The sequence below is a fragment of the Dermacentor albipictus genome, chromosome 3 (assembly GCF_038994185.2).
Source record: "Dermacentor albipictus isolate Rhodes 1998 colony chromosome 3, USDA_Dalb.pri_finalv2, whole genome shotgun sequence".
Classification (NCBI taxonomy): Eukaryota; Metazoa; Arthropoda; class Arachnida; order Ixodida; family Ixodidae; genus Dermacentor; species Dermacentor albipictus.
Genome location: NC_091823.1, coordinates 93,346,421 through 93,367,287, shown reverse-complemented (window position 1 = coordinate 93,367,287; position 20,867 = coordinate 93,346,421). Strand labels below are relative to the sequence as shown.

The window sequence follows — 20,867 nt, the reverse complement described above, 5'->3', positions numbered from 1 at the left end:
CGGGTGTATTTAGAGACTTTTTGAGTACCGAAAGGACACTATCTCCTTTCGAAGATGGATTGGTGACTATCGTTCATGACTTATCATGTGTACTTGACACTTCGGGACAAGTTGATATATTCTTTTTAGATTTCGCCAAGGCCGCCTATATCGTCCCACACAAGAAACTTAATATTAAATTAGAGCTGATTGGTCTTCCCTAATAGATACGTCAATGGATTGCTGCGCACTTAAAGACAGGAGCCAATTTGTAGAGGTGAATGGTGCTGTTTGCGAGAGTCTGGGTGTCACTTCTTGTGTAGTGCTGGAAAGCGTACTGGGTCACATACGGTTTTTTATTTATATTAACGATTTATCTGATGTTATCCCCAACTCTGTATGCATACAATTATTTGCAGATGATTGCTTATTGCCTAAACAGATAAAGGAATCCACCTCCCCCCCCCCCCCCCCCCATCTGAGAATAGTATTCTCAAAGATTCTTTGACCGCTATTTGCTGATAGTGTGTGGGATATGGCATGTCTTAGCATCAAGAAAACCGTGTTCCTACGTGCAACGAGATAAAAACACACAATAGTTTGTTTCATTCCTCTTTAAAAGGTTCTGGTATTCAGGAAGTAACCGCACTTAAATATACAGGGTTGACACTTACCAGTCAAATAAACTAGACCGCACACATCGCACAAATTTGCTCTGCAGCCTTCTCGACATTATGTTTCTTAAAACGTAAACTAAGTCATTCCCCTTCCACTAATACACTCTTGGCCTGTAACACATTACTTCGTACTAAGCTCTAGCGCATCTCTGTCATTTGGGACCCGCATACAAAGAGCATAAACTCTCTTGAAGTAATTTAAAGGAAGGCAGTAAGGTTTATTTTCCACAGATACAGCAGATTTGATTCTCCTACAAAACTAAACATTGAAAATAACATTCCGCTTCTTTAACAATGCCGCAAAATAAATCGAATTTTTTTTCCTGTGCACGATTCTCTCACAAGAAGTAAATATTCCAATACCTGAGTCTATTCAACCCTCATCTGCCAGACTAACGCGACACGGCATGCAAACCACTTACAGCCAATTTTTGCCTGAACAAATTCATTCAAGCACATTTTCCCCAAATTATCTCAGATTAGAATTCGCGTCCAGAATCACTTTTTCAGTCTGGTAACTTCAGCAAAGTTCAGCAAGCCATCGGAACGTCATTTGCTTGGCTATGTTGTCTGATGTCGTACAGTTATTAGAAATTTTTATTCGCTTATCCTCGCGGAGTTGTGTTGTCTGTTGTATTTTTCTTTCTTTTTATTATGATTCTTATGTTGTATGCCCCTCCAGATTGGGTCACTGGACCTGCGCTATGTTGAAATGAATAAATAAATAAATTCTGGCAGCTGCGGCCTATGGCGCGGCTGAGCGAGCCCGCATGGGCATTATCTTGAGAGCAATCTGCGATTACTACAGAGTCTAGGTTCGCCGGGAGCTCATAGCTTTGTACGCGCTGTGTTCTTGCCACTTACTTCGCGTTGAAGCGAGAGGCAGCACAAGAGTAAATTTTCTTCCTGCTGCAGTAGCTATTCCTCACGCCAGCGCTTTGACAGCGACTGTCTGCGCTCATCAAATGTAATGTTTTTGTTTGCCTGTGCATACGTGACACCATGCTTGGTAATTACGTTCGTAAGCGAATGTTTTTGAGTTTATGCGGCAGAAAAAATTACCGTGTCTATTAATTTGCAACCGCAATCGATGCTTCACCTTTCGGGCCAAACAGCAAATTTATTTTTATTTACTTAAGAGCCCTCTGCAATACCACTCACGAAAGAAAAGCATCTAGAAAGGATGTTATCAGGCCAGCATTGAAAAAATGGTCGGCTCTCCCGTAATCAAGATTAGATGTAAGCATGAAATGGCAACCGGCAAAGCAGTTGGTTGGAGATGATACTAGCCACAATCTTATGATGGGTGTAGTGCATGTTCACAACGGCACGCCCTGCCACACCACCGCGCACCACGCCATACTGTGCACTGGTTCACATAAACGCTGTCCACCTAGAAAAAAAAAAAAAGATGGCAGTGGCTTAGCTCGGCTATGCCAGAGTATACGTAGGGAAAGCTAGGACATAGCATGGTTAGCCTTTGTTAATCTTGTTTGCAAGTCCAGGTTAGTCTGGTTGTCTAGATATGTTGCGCCGTTTAGCCAGTCGTTCGGCGCGCTGATCATCTGTTTCATGGGCGATTCGTTTCCTCTTCATCTCGTTCCGATGACGATTCCAGGCTTCCTCCTGCTTATCAGAATTTGCGCCGTCCATACAGCCGCCTCAACTGTGGTTGCGGCGCATGCGAGCTCTCCTTTTCAATCTTCCGACATGTTATCAGGCATGCGACGCATCTGGCGAAGCGAGCGGAGGCGAACGCAACGACACTAGGAACGCGATGTGACGTCATGTGCCTCCTCGGAGCATGCCCATGGCGAAATCACAAGTTCGCGGTCAGTAAAGTTTTCGCTTTAAAAAGAGACTCGGATGAAGCAGGGGTCACGCTGCACGTCGCCATCTCTCGAGGCGGCGCAAAACCCGTGCCGTGGAACCCACGGACCGCTGCCGTTCGATAAAGCATAGACAACCCGGTATCAGCGCCAAGAGATCACGATGAATTGTATGGTGCCCTTATCTGTCTTTTGAACGTCGCCCCCTATTTGAAATGAGAAATAAAACTTCAGCGTACTAGAAGTTACAGCTTGAGTGATATTGTGAACAAAAAAGAGAGAGAGAGAAAGATTTATTTACAGAAAGGCAGAGTGGTTGGCCTGAGCTATCTCTTGCTCTGGCCTGCTACTCTACACTGGGGAAAAGGGACGGGGAGGGAAAGTGCTGATGAATGATGATGGTATAAGGAAGAGATGCGTATGTACAAATTCACAGAGTTGTGGCATCTCTAAAACCGTGCGTCCAGCCCAGTGGCTTCGAGAAAAGCTATAGCGGCTGTTGTTACCAAGGCTGCGCTGTTTGCATTAGGCCAAGGACCTAAAAAAAACTCGTCTGATAGCGGTCTCTCATGGACCTTTGCAATGGATGAGACAAGTTGCTGTCGTTCTTGCGCGTACGCGGGACACACACTAAATATATGTTTAAGCGTTTCTGGCACCTCACAACATTCGCAGTTTGGGCTACTATCACTGGCACCTATCATATGTCTATAACGATTGGTGAATGCGACACCAAGGCGAATCCGGTGCACCATGCTCGTGTGGCTTTTTTTGAGCTTGTGAGGTACACGAAATTTGAGAACAAGCATTAGGAAGAACTCCGAAGCAATTTTTTTTTTTGTAATTTCTGTGGGCAGCAACTAGCAAATGTAATGCGTACCTCACAAAACTTTGGAGCACAGAGACCAATTTTTCTTAAGTTTTGACTGGTTGCCCGGATTATCTCATTTTGTTTTCGCAACCTGCCCGGATGTTCTCGCATCCATCCGATGTTCTCGCACAAACACGCATCTTCCAATCTCTTACGCCGTAATGGGCTGTCTGCATTGTCCACTACAGCAAAGCTACGTAGCTTGAAATATTTATATACGTAATGTTGCTAAATGGCCGTTTCTTGATAAATAGCGCTGCATTGGGAGAATTAGCTCGTACAAGAGAACTGCATCATAAGCACGCTTTGGCAGTTGAATAATTTTACGATTTTGTACTTCTTTCTTTTTTTTCAATAATCAATAAGTTCGAATGCGATAAATTGGTTTGCCATCGTTAAGGTAACTGGGGACAAGTTTTTGCGGAAGCCTGAAAGTGAGTATTGTCAGCACCACAACGCTAGTGTCGTATATATTGTGTGCACCACCTATCTTCTGTTTTTTTTTTTCCGTAAACCTTAATACGTAAGACTTTTATACATGTCCTGCATTTCTGTAACGCTCACTCCTGTAAAATAACTGCATGAGATTAACAGCATCCTGAAATCGCAAATAAAAAGATATCTTGTATTTTGAATGATAGCTAGTTCACGTGGTTGTTATGGGGAAAATATTTATGACCTGTTATTGTCCCTGGAGTTAGAACTTGCGTGGAGGGATATATGCCGGTGATCACTTGACGACGATGACCACAACAATGCACCATATGCAATTTTGTGCTTTTAATCACTCTATTATACAGCGGCCACGCAATTCAAGAGAAGGAGCACGTGAATAACTTTACCACCCCTGATCACTTTGCTTTCTGCCAGCTTAACCAGACACGACTTGAGCATTTACACTTCCCTGCCCTTTGTGAGTGTGTCTTTGTTTTGCCAGGTCCTTCCACTTCTTATCACCAGAAAAGCCTGTTTTCATCGCCATCTTTGACGCCACTCAATGCACTAGGGATTTGTTGGATGCCCAGAAAATTTGCGGGAGCCCTGCGAAGCGTAGAAAATTTCCATTCTGTGAAATACGTGCCGGAACTAAAGCAACAGGCTCCTATTGATGCAATTATTCCACATTTTCACCTCACACGAAGCTTCAGTTTAGGATCTAGGTTAAAGTTGTTTTAGTGGAGACATACAGGGCATTTGTCGGGAGCAGATTACACGACACCGTGTGCCTCGTCTACGTGGTCATATGTTGTTTTATTTTAGTAGCCTTTTTTAAAGTGCAACTGCACGCAAAATTCTCTAGAAGAATTGAAAAAAAAAGGAACTGGGTGTTCTATAAGCTACCCGCAATTTGTTCTTTATATGAAAGGAAGCTTCTGTAGGGTAGAATTTACTCATGATATGTGACCCCCCCTCCCCATAAAGTGAAAATTTTAATGATGCGGATAGACTTTGGCACGCAGATTTTAACTTCGAGGACTAGCCTCATATATGAACTTAATCTTTTGGCTGTGCCTAAGAACACCGTCCTCCTCATGAAACGATTTCACACAATTTGAATTCTGAACGCACCATAGACGCTTACACGGCAGTGGTGTAGAAAAACTCAGACGGGAGCCATGGCGCAGCAACTGCGCATCCCGTCTTAAAACTGAAACCTAGACTGTCTCCTTTGTCTCCAGAATAATTACCCAGAGTTTCCAAACTTTCCTCGCTATCTGCTAACCGTACAATATCGTCCGCATACATCAAACCCGGCTGCCTATGCATGTAACGGATCCGATCACGTCAATCTCTCCTGCTTTTTTTTCCATCAATACTCTAAATGTTTCTTGGTTATCTCGACTGCTGATCTGCTTCCGTCCACTTCAGATCCTAGCGCTTCTGGAAGGTGCACGTTACCTACGGGTCTCCGTCTTCTTTCTTTTCTTTTCTTATGCTGACTTACCGCGTTTATTTGACTTCTTCCTTTTCTACGTTATTTCCCACCCAAGAAGCACTGTGCAGCTCCAGTTGATGCAGAACTAGAACTAGTCACTGAAAACTTTGCCGCATTCCGTGTTCATGCAGCAAGCCCGCAACAATCTATCATCGCAGGGATATGCTTGCTTTGTTCGAGTCCAGTGACCAAACGCGTCGAGAAATTCTGCCGTCTGGCTGTGGTACGACGTCGCGCATTTTCCACCGTTCCCATGGTTTCCACAGGTGATCAATAATTTGACGGTAGTGAAACCTGCGGATACGATCTCTACGAGTGGCCTGCGGCCACTTCGAGGTGATGCAAGAAGTGGGGTCGGGATAGGCGATGATCGAATTGCCCACCTGAGAGTTGGCCGGGTGTACTGAGAGTGGCTCTCCTACTTTTAAATAGGCACAGGTAAAAATGTGGCAGTTCGACGTAGCCTTCACTTGTAGGCGTAAAGTCTTCTACTTCTCAACCTATGTCTACTCGTTTGAGTTCAGTCCTCACACATTGTTAAACCTGGGTCGTCCTGTAATCTGCTACTTCAGTGCACCACTCCCTCAAGTTTGTTTACAGTTTCTTCTGGCTTTTAGAATCCTATGAGATTGCCAGATGCCATAACATTTGCTATAGAAGCTTTGAAGTTGCAGTAACAAGCGCGAGAATGCCAAGGGGATAGAATAACTCGAATGGTCTTCTGAGTGAGATGATCTTCGAGTTAGTCTTGGCCGAAGCTAGAAACTGCATGGTTCACTGTGTAGAGTATCGATGCTTAGACGGCAAGGAATTGGAAAAACTCATTCGGGAGCCATGGCGTAAAACCAACGTGTTCTCTCTTCTTTCGTTGCTTTACCTATACGCTGGTTGGCAGCGTTTATTTAACTTCATCTTTTTCTACAACCACAGTATTTTGATCAGTCTATCACTACAGACTGATTTTCAAAATCAATAATGATATCACAGTATTGTTATCCTAAAACAAAATTGTAGGTCACAAGAACGTTATTTGTTACTTCGAAAGTCCTTATTATACGTCCAGAAAAGACGGGTTTTCGTCCCGTACGCTCTAGCCCTCGCGTGGTGGTGCATGTCTAAAGACTCATTCACAGAGAAGGGATCGATCCCGTCTAGTCACCGTCACGGCGCCTTTTCCTGTCCCGGCAGAGCATTTCCTTGACGGTTTTTCCCCGAAAGCACCATGTGCGGACGTTGCTTCCAACATCACCAGTGTCCTATTTTTTTTTTTCAGGAGAAACCGCCGAGAAGGCGCTTTCTCCTAACCAACTACGTTGTCGCGATTGTGACGAGACGGGGAGGACGACGTATGCGTGAATTAGGTCTAATGCTATGGCCGCCCGATCAGACTGCGTCCAGCATCGGTGCCGTTCTTCTTGATCGCAATATCAAATTCACCGTGAATTTTCAGTGTGGCTTTACCGCGTTCTAAGATTCGCGTTTTATGTTTACTATCGGTTTCAAAGGAAACATGAGCATAGGAGCGCGTGCCCAAAATTCCCAAAGCACAGATGATGATATTGTGCGGGCCATCGGACACTCATAACCATTCACAAGGGTGCACATCCGGTTAGGCCACACTGTGCAATGATTCTCGCCCTATACTACGACATTTTCGTTTTCGTTTTGTTTCTCTTTAATTTGGCATCGAGAAAACAAAAAAAACGAAGAACACAGAAGTAAGAATATTGTGTTACATGTGAAGATTATTTAACAGTGCAGTCAGAGCGGATGTCACTGGTAGTGACTACGGACGACGTGCGCTATACCTTCAGTTATGTTTAGGCCAGGCGCTCAGCGCGAAAAAAGAAAAGAGTACCGAAAAAAGAGTATCTATTTATTTATGTACATTCTCGAGCAGGAGCTCACGTACGTATGCTCTGTCAGTAACTGAGCCACGCACTTGGAAACCTTTCCGAAGTGCTGGCGGCTGCTGAGTACTTAAGAATTTATTCCTAAGTGACAAGGCTCTCCAAAAATAAATCCTTAATATATTTTGTTGCATTTCCTCCAACCTGTCTGCTAATATAGGTGAGCTTGAGGTGTTCGCACTGAGTTGTTTTTAGATTTTCTATTACTTAAGTGTTAAAATTAAGCAGAGTTCGTCGTTCTTGAAAATTGGTAATCATATGTAAAAACACGCAGTTGACCATGCAGGACAACCTGTAACTTCAAATAAAACGGCAAATGAAGCGAGGTATAGGAGAATGTTTCGGTGAATAATAAGGTAGTATTCTAAAAGGATGCGTAAACGCTTGTGTTGCACCATAAACGGTATGATGTGAGATGTAGAACACATGAGAGAGACAACGGAATGTTGTTCCAGGACCGAAGAACAATCTCCACTGATATTTTTTGTCATTTCTTCCGTGCCCAGCGCCAGCTAAGCTCCCGGGTCGCTCGTGGCATCGCCTGACTTTGTCCTCTTTCCTAGGTCGATTGCGTTGATGCCGCTGGCGCGATAAGAGATTCTTGTCACGCGACTGAATTATTTTCTTATCGTACGCTGTTGCCGATGGACGAATGCCGGTGATTACTTGGGCTAGGCAGGAATTTATGGAGAAAGCGTGATAAGGATTACCATAGTAATAGATTAATCTGTTTATCGCTGTTTGTGAATCACCAAACACCAACTCGAGCAAACTCATTTTACAGCGAATCTGTTTACCTCTAGACCCCTTGTGCATCCCCCGCATGCGTTCCCAAGGGGGGTGCCCTGGCCGGCTTACGGTCGCATAGCGGCGCTGGGAGAGGAATACGTTGGTCAATCCCGGAGATAATGCAATACCGGGCGCCGACCCGTGGTGGATGTAAAGCAGGCTTTAAGCCCTCCACCAAGTTCCAGAATTGACATTATACATATATATATATATATATATATATATATATATATATATATATATATATATATATAAATGCACCTTGGTGTAGCAGGTTGGCCTTTATGCTCTTTATTTGAGTTGAATACTGTCTGCAGAATAATAACAGGGAGAAAGAGTGTGGCGAGGGCACCTGTGCATGTGGCCTGCGCGGCTGCAGCAACGCTTGCGATAGATGCATGGGAATTGCGGTGACCGCGGTGGCACTCGTGTCGGCGTAGTGTGGCGTCGTATGAAAAAAAAAATGCCTGATTTCATAATGCATGCAGCCAAAACAGGTTTGCTGGTAATCTGTCCCCATATGAAGTTGCGGCCGCACGAATTTGCAAGATATGGCCACAGGGCAGAATTTGTGAAGCGTAGGTGTATTTACAGTCTATTTACAAACCGAATCATCTCTACATACAGAGGATGGCTGCTCGAACCTGCCGCAGGCTCTTCACGCCAAATCGTGTTCCTTTTTAATACTCGCACCATGCCTCACTGCTCCATTACAACACGCCCCGGTCGGAAAGCCGTCATCTCTGCGCTCCTATTTATGGGGGAGAGATCACGGTGAATTCAGAATTCAGAAGGAAGAATTCAGCCTAGACACATCGACAACCTCAGTGGGCCCAGTGGCAGACCATGGGTGATATTCCAGTGGGCATACTTCATAGTTTACTTCGCCGAGCTTGTGCAGGATCCTGTGCAGTGTAGCACGAGAGAAGTGTTTTATGTATGGTTTCCATAGAATGTTGTCACGCAGGCGAGAAATGAACTTCCCGGTGGCGGCTGTCATACCTCATTGTCTTAGCAACCTGTGAGGCAGTGAGCCGTGAGCGTGTAATCTGGTGAGCTGTCTGAGCCCAGACGAAAATGGGTGGATGGATGGATGGATGCAAAAACTTTACTGAGGTCCATTAGGCCACGCTGGTTGCCTAGCCCGAAGAGAGGCGCTCCCACGTTGGGACTGAAAGGCCGGGCGAAGATTTCGGAGGCATATTCAGTTAAAATGTTGATCCCGAGTGGAAATTGCGTGCCGAAGGGCAAGATTGGGAGGCAGCCGAGCAGCACATAAATTGTAGAACAACCAGTTGTATTATGACGGGAATGAAATATATGTAAACCTTGTGTAGGTAACGTGTCATCCCAGTCACTGGGATCAGGAGAAACGTAAACGGATAGCATAGCCGTCCACGTCCGATTGAGCCGCTTAATTAGTCCATTGGTTTACGCGTGACATGCGGTGAAAAGTTCGTGCGTGGCAGAACAGCAACGAAGAATATCTTCGACAACGCGAGACAGGAAGGTGCAACGATGGTCAGTAAGCAGCTTCCCTGGTACGCCGTGGTGTAACATGTAGACGTCATACAGAAGGAAGTTCGCAACATCAGTACCGACAGTGACCCACTTGTTGCCAATTTTACACGTAGGAAATGGGCCTCTAAGACCGATGCCGACGCGAAAAAAGGATTCGGAGGGGACCTCGATGGGGTGTTGACGTCCAACGGGTAATACATAGGTCATTTGCGGCGCTCGCATAGCTCGCAGGCACAACGTAGGGGCGCACGGAGCGATACAAGCCACGCCCGTAGAAGCGGCGTGCTACATGGTCGTAGGTACGGGAGGCACAGAGGTGGCCGGCGTTGGGTGCGTCATGTAGCTGCTCAAGCACATGTATCCAAAGATGTCGTGGTAGAACGAGCAAAAGTTCCGAGCGTTCAGGCCGAAAATTGCGTCGGTACAGGACGCACGGGTTCACGGTGCGCTGAAGCTACGCGACCGACGCTGAGACGTAAAAGTCATCTCGGCATTGTTCATTCCGAATGTAACGCAAGCATGAATTGGCTAGGACGCAAGCATCGCTGTCGTGGGCGTCATGGTCTGAATTGTCGGCCTGGTGACGGGTGAGACAGTCGGCATCCTTCTGTAAATGGGCATATTTGGGCAGAGTAGTAAATGTCTATTTTTGCTGTCAATTTTTGCTCACCAACCCAGTCGTTCTGTTGGGTCTTTCAGCGACGAGAGCCACGCAGGGCATGGTGATCAGTGATAACAAAAAATGGTAGGCTAAATAAGTAAGGGTGGAACTTGGCTACTGCCCAAACCAATGCCAGGCACTCACACTCCTTGACAGAAAACTTCCGTTCTGCGGACGCGAGAAGATGGCTAGCGTATGCAATTACGCGCTGCGCGTGGTACTGCTGTTGAACGAGGACAGCTCCTATTTCATGGCCACTGGCATCTTTGTGTATTTCAGTCGTAGGAGGAGGAATAGGAACGAAGGAAAGGTAGGGAGGTCAACAAGACGCACGTCTGGTTTCCCATGCACCCAACACCAGGGAAGGAGTTTAAGGGAACAAAAGAAAGGAGAGGGAGGGAAGAAGGCACTATCGGTGTGAATACGTGCGGATGTCCATAACTTCCCGCCTATAATCAGTCCATGAGGCCAGTCGCTTTCATGAAACGTAGCAGTGTCCAGATCTCTTTGTAAGCCTACGACGCGTGGGGCATGGTCCGAGGATCTTTATCTCTGAAAATGGTCTGTTATCTAATCGTTTTAACACCCTCCGAAGAACGTCGTGTTCGTTGTCATAGAGATTACAAAAACACAACAAGTTCTCGACCATCTCTTCACATTTGCACGACCCACAAATCGGTCTGTCGGACATTCCAACAAGGAATGAGTAGGTTTTTGTAAAATCCACCCCTAATCAGAGGCGGCCGAGTATAATTGCATCACGGCTGATAAGTGCGATGGAATCTGCAATTTCAATGTAGGATCCAACCGGTGGAGATGGCAGTTGGAGAAAATCGGGGTGTTCCACAAAGTTTCCGTCTCGGTTTGAGAAAGTAAACGAAGACCTTTGCAGAATCTGTCCTTAATAAGGGTATAGGAAATGTCAGGCTTTCTTTATAGGTGGACAGGGCGGCACCATCAGCAAGGTCATTTCCGACGATGCCACAGTGCTCCGGAAGCCATTGAAAGACGATGTTATATCCGTTTATGAGGGTATGATGGAGAATCTCGCTGATCTCAAACAGTAGTTCATATGGATCTTGCATCGCAGGGCTGAGCGCAGACTCTGAAGAGCTGCCTTGTAGTCACAAAAAACGACTCAGTTTGGCTTGTACGACATAATTAACAGCGGCACGTAGAGCGGCACGTTCTGTTGCCGTAGAGGTCATTATATTGGACACTTTGACATTATTTGTAACTTGTAAGTTCGGGAAGAGCCCCTGTGGAGCTGGTGGCTGGGACCATCGGTGTAAATGTGCGTTCTTTGTTCATATGCCCCGTTCAGCAATGGCAGTGTGAAGTGACGTAGAGCCACTGTTGAATGACGGGTCTTCTTCGTAACGGCCGGGATTGTCAGGCGTACTTGCGGTTGTCGTAGGAACCACAGGGGTAAGAGTTGTCTTGCTGCTGGTGTAAGGCCCGACGGAAGGTAGCCTTGATGTATAGCAACAAGTAGGAAAATGTGGCTTGACGTCTTTCTGCTGGCAAATCAGCAATTTAGTGACTGGGTACGAGACACAGATGTCGAATGTGTGCTCTAAGGTTGCCAATCGTTATATACATGGTGTTTCAGCGAACACATTCAAAAGTTTTTAAAGGTTGCCTTTGGCAGATAGCTCAATTCTAGTTAATGAGCTGGTCTACTCAAAGCGGCGGACACTGCTTGCATAAAAATTGACATACAAAATCGACTAATTAACACGAATTCACTAATTACATTCTTAGCTAATTATATTATGACCCATTTGCAAGGTACAAATTCGAGCAGTGAACTACGCAAGGCGGATCCACTTGGAACGAATTCTCAGGACGGCACCAGTTTCGAGATATAAATTGCCGAACTTTGCGGAGAAATGCATTGGCGTTCCAGTTACTTGTGTGCTTCAGTGCATGAAACTACGTTTTGTTAACAAATTAACTGGAACGCAAGGAAGGCGTACACTATCGCTAAACCGCTCTGTAATGTGCGCGGTTAGTTCTTGCTTGTCCCTATTTTCTCTGTCTCATCCTGCCGCTCCCTTTCTCTTTTAATCCCCCTTCACCCTTCCCCCGTGCAGGGTAGCCAACCGGAACTGCCTCTGGTTAACTTCCGTGCCTTTCTATGCATCCTTTTCCCTATATCGCTCCCTGATCACATGAGTAATCTCCTTGATCACTATTTTTTTGTTTTCAAACGTTGCTTATCACTTCCTTATCAATCTACCAGTCAACAACATTTACACTATTATAACAATTAAATGTCTTAAACTAGCAAATTACGCATTTTGATGCAGACACAAGGCATTACACTTCACGTGTGACGGACAGATTTCGCTGGGCTACTCGCCAAAGAATCATTACGCATTATTACAATTGTCTTGATGTCTCAAATTAAAATTTACGATATTCGTCATTGCAAAAGAAAGTTGTTTGAATTTTTGTTAACATTTTTTCGATGGCTCTAATTGTTCGGGAAAATGGAGTCTGCGATAAAAGGGGAGAAACCGCATAAATCCGTTATGCAAGCAGATATTTTGAAGTTAGAATAGCGTTTTTATTGTGATAGCAACTATATGGACCCTCGAGGCGCACTTTCGCGGTCGTCGTCACCGTCACCGTGGTGTTCTGTTTAAAGTCCAAAGGCGATAACATCTTTGCCGCCCACCGCATGTTGTATGTGCGAGTGAAAGCGTGCGAGGGTGAGCCGACGACGGTGGCTCAATCACGCGAGCGCAAGGGAGTAAAGCTGGGAGGAAGCACGCCGTTTTCCGTCACACGAAAGGCACCAGGGAGAAAGGAGGGAGGGGGGCATCTACTGGCAGAGGCTGCTGCGTATAGCCCGGCCGCCCGGGCCCTATCTAGAGAGCGAACCACAATGTGTAGAATCTGCGACGAGTAGGATGCGCGCCGTCTTTCGTCACACGCAAGCCACCAGAGGGCGGCAGCGTTCTACTCGGGTGGCTAATGGGTATACCACCGCCGCCCGGGCCGGATCTTGAAAGTGCTCTGCAATGTGGATAGAGTGTGAGTGCTGATAGCTTCGTGTGCACTGTGTTCTCAACGCTTAGTTCGCGTTAAAGCGCGAGGCAGCACGAATGCGAGTTCGCTCGCTGCTGCTGCCACGCTTCCTCACTCACTCCAGCACTTTGACAGTGAGTTTCCGCGGTCATCGTGTGAGATGTGTCCATCTTTGGTAGTATCCACGATACACCTGGGTTCAGAAGTACTTCAGTTTGGCCTAGTTGGTGTTTACTGCATAGCATATCATACCGCCCGAGTCGTTTTTGTGTTCTCCTCCGCTGTCCCCGTCTTTATTTGCGGTGAATATGATCTACACCTTGCTTGTTAATTTAGTTAGTAAGCGAATGTTTGCAAATTTAGAGAACCAATGAAACTACTGTCCCTACTTCGTACAGGTGTCTACTCGTTTGCTATCGCAGTCGATGCTTCGGTTTGGGCGAAACTGCCTCTTTCATTTTTCTTTTCTTTTTTGCTAACATTAGTATTTGCTTACCTTAAAGACCTTGTATAAGTAGTGCTCGTCCTGTTCATCAAACAACAACGGGAGAAGTTCGAGGATATACATGAAGCCCTCCTATTTTCTGGGAAGCTCTTGCCGATTGTTGAGTCAGTCATTTGTCCCGCCCTCATATCGACTTGTGTAGGGCCGATTATTACATCCCATTTAACCCGTCTCTATGCTGGATGTCCTTTCTTCTACTAGGCACAATATTTGCAGGCTTACTGAGGATCAAATTATTATTACCACGAGTTTCATGACGTTCACTTCCCAGCTCCACTCTTTGTATGTAAATGAGACATCATTCGCAGCTTTTCTTCTGGTTCGTTTTATATTTTAATTTTATATATTTCGATCAATACTCCTTTAACCAAAACCTCGCTTTCTCGTATGAACTTCTACTTTACTTGAATATTTTTTGTTCTTTTTTTTCTTGACAAGAACACTGTCGGTGGTTAGCGTAACATCGCACTCTCAATTAGCGCAAGGGCTGAATAATTAGCGCAGATCAGCGTCGAAAAACTAATTGCGTGGCAGTGGCTGCCTGATGTTATGGCCCACTTTTGTTTTTTTCCTATCTGAACTTCCCTTATATTGCAGGGACTTTTGCTTCCACGCCAATTGGGATCTCACTACAGCCCCTTATTTTTGGTTGATGGTTCGTTGGCTGCCTGTCAGGGGCAGTAAATTTCGTTAGTGGCACTGAAGCCGGATAGGATGAAGAAAGAAAGAAACAAAAATGTGCATCTCATCAACTTTGTTGTTGTCTGCCAGCGACCACGTCCGTAACAGCAATTAAAAGCTAAGGACGTTGTATCTTCGAGTTTTTTCTTGTTGGATCCATCTCGTGCCTTATAAGAAAGTATGTAGTTTAACGAGCGGAAACCACGATCTGATTATGAAGCACGCCTTAGTGGGGAACTCGGGAAATTTTGACCGCCTAGGGTTTCTGAACGGACATCTTTATGTAAGTACCACGGGTGTTTACGCATTTCACCCCCACCGAAATGCGGCCGCCATGGCCGACGATTCAATCCCGCGACCTCGTGCTTATCCTTGGATCGTATAAGCATAGGCCAAGTGTCCAAATTTAAGTTTTTAGTTTTTTGTCTGCTACCTTTATGGTAGAATCTCCTGCTCTGTAGTAATGAACAAGCTTAAGTGGAAAAAAAAACTTGGCGGCTAAAATTTTTTGTGGCACTAATAGATGCATCGACATCATTTAGGCTGCTATTTTGCGTATGATAGCCGTCATCTACTTAAAGGTACTCTGCGGTAGTTTGCTTTTGATTTGACTCGAACGCGTTGTCTCGGAACCTGAGCTGGGAAATGATGGAGTCGGCGGAAGGCACACGTGGATAGAACCTGAAGTGGCGGATCTAAAGTTCTCGACAGAAAACGAATCCACACAAACCATAGGGGATGGTAATTGTTACGCTTACTATCAATGTAGAAATCACAAGATAGAGAGCAATGAAACTGGACTAAAAAAATACATTGACGAAGGTGGAAGCCGAACCCATAACCTGCGCATTACGCGCACGGTGAATTACCAATAAGGCTACCGCGGCGCTATTTTATGCACTGTGTTGTTTCAGCGAGTAAGTGCAGCTGCACATAGGTGGCTTGTGTGACAGCGTTAAGTGTATTCGTCTAGCGAAGTAGTTTATTCTGAGCTCTTCGGGGCAGCGCTGTAAAGGAAACAACGAGCACATTGACGAATGCCGCGATTACTGCTCGAATATTTCAGCCATACCACGTGAACTACAGAGGCTGAAAATTTCAGGAATAAATTACTCTCGTGGCGCATTCAGTGTGCAATAATCAAGTTATTGGTCCTTTCTGTCGTTACAATTCGCCCTTGGCATCGCCTACTCAGACCCTCGAAGAGAGACAGCCGCAGTGACGTGGAAATCCCAGCGCGTGAGAAACTCGCCATTCCAAGCACAACAAATAGTGGTTTTCACTCAAGGCTGTGCGTATAAATTAAAGGTGACAAAGCTTGTCTTCGCTGTATTGTTTTAGTTCATTTCGCTTGTTTCATATACGCGTGACGCTAATTTCAATAAGTACAGTTAGAAGATGCTGCTAATGTCTATTACGCTCGTTTTCGTCCTCGCTAGCTTGTAAGCTCTATTGTTCAATTGACGTATTCAAGCACATGACCTCTCAACACATCCTAGCTCCCATAGATGCCGGCTTGCATGGGGAAAAGAAAACATCGCAAATCACCGGAGCTACCTACAGTGAATATAAAAGAGCATTAACTCATTCAAGGATGTGAAAATAAGCTTTTGAATCACAGCTATGTAGCCTGCAGGAGCACTACCGTGAAGACAAATCACGGGTCTACTATTTTCGCTTAGAAATTCAGAGCGGTCTTCTGGACCACACTTGAAACTCGAAACGACAGGCAAAGACCCAAACTTTCAACTTAAGTTCTGTGTCATACACTTTATATAATATACAGACCAACACAAGTAAAAAGGAAAAAGAAGAATTAAAGAAACGAAACCAGCCCATCTAACGGTACCGCCACAACGTGTGCATTGCCAACAATTACTGAACTGTCACCAGTGGCCATCTATAAAGTCCATTCCCTTATAAATAATATAGACGGCGAGCTCACGCACTCATAATCGCCAGTCATCAATGACGTTGCCTGGACAACCTAGTGCTGCTTGCAGCAGTTGAGCTATGGATTCTGGAATGTAAGAGCTATGTGCTACCAACAAGCCCAAAGTAACGCCTTGACAAGCTATGACACTGCTCAGCGTGCTTTCCATTTATTTAGGAAGAGCGTGGTTTCCAACAAACTTTGAGCCATTTCGTTCAATACTATTCAGCCCAAGAGAAAGCACTTAGTGAGCTGGAGTTCCTCTGTTAGCCTAGTAATAGTAAACAAAATCATCTGAACCATACCATTTTAAAAATGCCCTCGCATGCAATAACAGGGATAAAGAGAAGTTAAAGTAAGTCTGTTGCATGTACAAAAGGGTGTCATAACCACATTTTGTGTCATAATGGTCAAAGTCACTCGAATCTATGTCGCACTAACTCCGTAGAAATGACAAAAAAATTTAACAAGTCCATTCAAAAGTTTATAAAATAATAGTCCTAATAAGAATAAAGTAAGGTCCCTTGTGGGGAACAACATAGAAAATTAAAAGCGCGAATATCTGTTCAGACGAAGAATGGCTACGAAACGTAGAGGAAGCGCCATACCAATAAACCGTGACTATGTGTTCTTGGAAATGTTCCTCAGAATAGAATTCTTGCACATCCTTGCGCTGCATTACTTTTTATGCCTTTGATACTGCTATTCGTATTTTTTTTTCTCTTTAAATGAACGTGACATCGTTATCGTCGTACGTGGTATTAAAGTGAAAGAAGAAATATAGCCTTTCAAATTGGAATTCCTTGTGCGATATAGAGTGCACTCATATTCTCGTTTTCCTGGAAAAGAAAAAGAACAGTTGCTAGCTGGCGCTTTGTGTCCTGTGTGTTTGTACTCGCTTCCGTCTGTCGATTCGTTATACTTGCGTGAAAACTGGAGTATATACCATACTATTGGCTGATGGCAAAAACTATTCGGACTAAATTGAGCAAAATAAATATACACGAGCATGCAGCAACCAGCTTCATCAGCGATAAGAGACACGTTGCTCTAATGAAGCGGAACTTTTTTACCGCAAGCAAAAGCGAGACTCATGACCTATGAGTGCAAAGTTCAGTAATCAACAGGGGAAAAATAGAGTGGTAGGCATCGAGAATGAGATCAAAAGACACCTAAACAAATACAGCGATTAAAAAATTGACAAAGTAGATAAAAGTGAAACAATTACAAAGAGAAAAATGAAATACAATGCGATAGGAAGGCATTCAACAAAGTTAGCAAGGAAAAAAAAAACACTAAAGAGGCCATTAGGGCTAGATCTATTGCCTCGAAAAAACAGCGTAAGGCCAAACATACTATAGCGCCAGAAGAACCAACGGAGAAAAGAAGACATAGTGCAGAACAGTTATAAGTGGAACAGAACAGTAGGTCAAAGGTGTCCGTGAAAGGACTAAGCGAACACAATGAAAATTCTGGAACTCGAACAAAAGAATATACGGGGCAGATATAAGTAGCAAACGTTGAACACAATAAGCTCACAGGTTACGAGGAGGGCACATTGCAACAATAATAGCAGGTACTTAAAGGTACAGCTGCACACTTTGGAGCCATTTACGTCATCCTTTTGCATACGTGACCAGCACGCTGTTGACGCACCAGCTCCAAGCGCTTTCTTCAGGCTATGGACGATTGTAAGGTGTACACTATCACAGTACAACTCCCGACCCTCACAGGCAAGCACCGGCATTCTTGTCGAGTAGGAAAGCAAGCACAGCACGTCCCATACGCACTAACTACGCATCCCAGCCCGCGGCAGCACCAGTCTGGATGCGCCATCTGGTGCTATTGCAAGAAACCCAGCGACACACGTGGAAAGACCATTGCATCAGCGCCCAAAAACTAGGGGGAAAGGCAAAGAAAGCTTCGCCACTCTCTATGGCTTCGCTCTAAAACAGATAAGCAAGATATTTGATCCGTGCAGGCTGGCGCGCGGCTACGAGTGGTGTTTTTGTCGAAGTCAAAGTCTCACCAGCGCCTCGTTTGCCGCCAGCGTTCCAAACGATGTGCAATGTCCCAACAAAAGATAATCGCGCTGTGATAAGCGCAGCTGACTGGCGCATTTCTTTCCAGCATTTGCTGAACTTGTCCTGAGCAGCGACGCGTAATATAACACCGGATTGCCATGGAGTGCAAGGCGTGGCTGGCATCTCTGGCCGCGCTTTCACGCATTATTAGCAGCTGTGAGGTATACGCAGGAGACATGTCAGGAGACGCAGTCAATGCCGATATAAGCTCTTGTAACTATACACTATGCAAATTACCAACGCAAGAGCGCATCAACTACATTCTGTGAGCGGCTAGACGAACTGCCTAGCAAGCACCGGCCAGGCAATTCGGCGATAAATTTTAATTTCCCAAAGGCGATAGAGTGAGCTACGCCGTTCATTTGCATGCCCGGAAAGAATGGCGACAGCTGAACGTCACATAAGCACTCGCATGAGGTCTAGAATATTAACCCACAGCAAGGAAGCATGCCATTAGAAAGGCGGGCGCACTGGAAGGTGGTGGATCAGTGATTCGTAGATCAACAGCTTTCTGACACAACGAATAATTCAACTTCATTCGAACTTACCGTGCAACCCTTTCACAGGAGCCGGAGAATCGACAACGCTGTATGGTCGGACCTTACAGCAGTGCGAAACGCGGGAAATGCTGAAACCCGGGACGAAACTGCCGCTGCTCGCTCGTCCGAAACCATCACGGAAACCATGTCTGCGTGCGCTTGGCCGTGTTATTCCGCGCGGTAGCGTAGTCGCGCAAGTTCCGAGCGAAAAGTTAGTTCGATTGAAGTTTTAATGCTGCCTTAGCAAAACGGTTGTAGCATTGGCTTCCTGGCAATCGCCGACAATAACGGTACTCACCACGTCAGTCGCACTAAACGTAACTGCTTATGATGCCCCAAAATAAAGTTCCATTGTGAAATGGATTCCGAGCCGTTGAAGCCCGTTAGAGGACGCGGCAGGTACGGCGTTCGTACGGCTGCAGTCGCGTAGGATGTTCCTGTAGTTTTATGTTTTTTGAAACAGTATGTGATATTTTTTTTATATTGGTGAACCAGCGAATATTGCTAATATTTGGGACAAAAAGGTTACGCTTTCTAAGAAATGCTTCAAGAATAAGCAAATTTGAGCAATCTGATGCACAGAATGGGATGAGAGAGCAGCTGTGACATGTGACTATGAGATAAATTTAGAAGTCTCTCACTGAAAAATTAATGTTTAGAAACAATGAATAGCAGAGCACTAAGCGTCGCAAATGTCCCCTCAATAACACGTGTGCTCGATTTCTTCTCGCATTACCCTAAGCTCAAAGCGCGCAATCCTTATGTGATTAGACGGTGCAGAAATATTGCGCGAGAGAATTGCCGATGATCTATACCACATCCAGTCAACTTTTCCATATATGCTGACGACATATGCATATGGGCCTTAGAAGTTACACGTCCCCAGCTGCGTGCACGGCTCAAAAAAGCAGTGACAATAACATAGTTGAACCTGCGTGCTCAAGGTCTCAGCATTTCAACCAAGAAGTGCGCCTCAGTCGCTTTCACCCAAAGCCTGTATACTGGTACCCCATTTCTATTGACCACCAATTTTATACGCGAAATCTCACCGATTCCTACGCGTTATTATCGACAGAGACCTCTCATGGAGCCCCCACATGTCATACTTGAATAGGCATACCTCTATCGCTCATATACTAAGGTTTCTTGCCGGTAAAATATGACGCACATCCGTGGCATCTATGCTTCAACTATACAGGGCGCTCTTCCTAGGATACTTGCGATGTAGCACATCAGTGAGTTCCAATGCTAACAATATTAACATACATGTCTTACTGAGCATTAAAGGCCATGCCCTTCGAACTTGTGTGGGGCTACCTCGATGTGCTTTAACCGTGGCAACAATTGCCACCGTGAGAGACTACCCAATAAGGACCTATATAGATATCCACGCACTCCGGGCGCATGTTCGCCATATATCCAGAGACCCTGACCACCATCTCGCTCGCTTGCTTGAGAAAAGACCCAAGGCGGCGTTCTCCAGATCAGTTGCTGCTAACCAGCACTCTTTGCCATTGAGATACTCGCCAGCAACAAGAACGCCATCCCCTCTGTGGTGCTTGAAAAAGCTTCCAGTGTACCTTGTTGTTCCAGGAGCTGCGAAGAAGGCTAGCCTGCCCACCGCAGCTCTGAAGCAGATCTCATTGGAACTTTTGCATTGTTCGTACGCTAATCAAATTCATGTTTACGCTGACGGCTTGGTCTCGGGAAGTTCGACGGGTGCCATTGTTATACCATCTCAATCGGTCGTCATCAAGTGTCAGACTTCACACGTAACGACATCTGCAGGTTCCGAACTGGCCGCTCTTCGCGCTGCTGTCGAATACATTGAAAAAGAACCGCCCAACAAATGGGCAATATTTTGGGACTCGAAAGCAGGCCTCCAGAACTTGCGAGGTTTACGACGTGGTAATTAT

General features: G+C 45.3%; 1 long non-coding RNA gene and 1 other non-coding gene across 2 annotated transcripts in view; both read right to left on the bottom strand.

Moving 5' to 3' along the window:
• The window catches only part of LOC139057477 (uncharacterized), a 346,740-nt gene extending 327,654 nt beyond the window's left edge, over positions 1 to 19,086 (bottom strand). Inside the window, exon 1 of the long non-coding RNA XR_011512816.1 lies at positions 18,961 to 19,086. This is a non-coding gene — a long non-coding RNA (uncharacterized lncRNA). The remainder of the gene's footprint in view (positions 1 to 18,960) is intronic.
• LOC135902969 (U2 spliceosomal RNA) lies at positions 8,086 to 8,282 on the bottom strand. The gene has a single exon (XR_011513320.1). It is a non-coding gene; the product is annotated as a U2 spliceosomal RNA (small nuclear RNA).
• Positions 19,087 to 20,867: the final 1,781 nt, after the last annotated feature.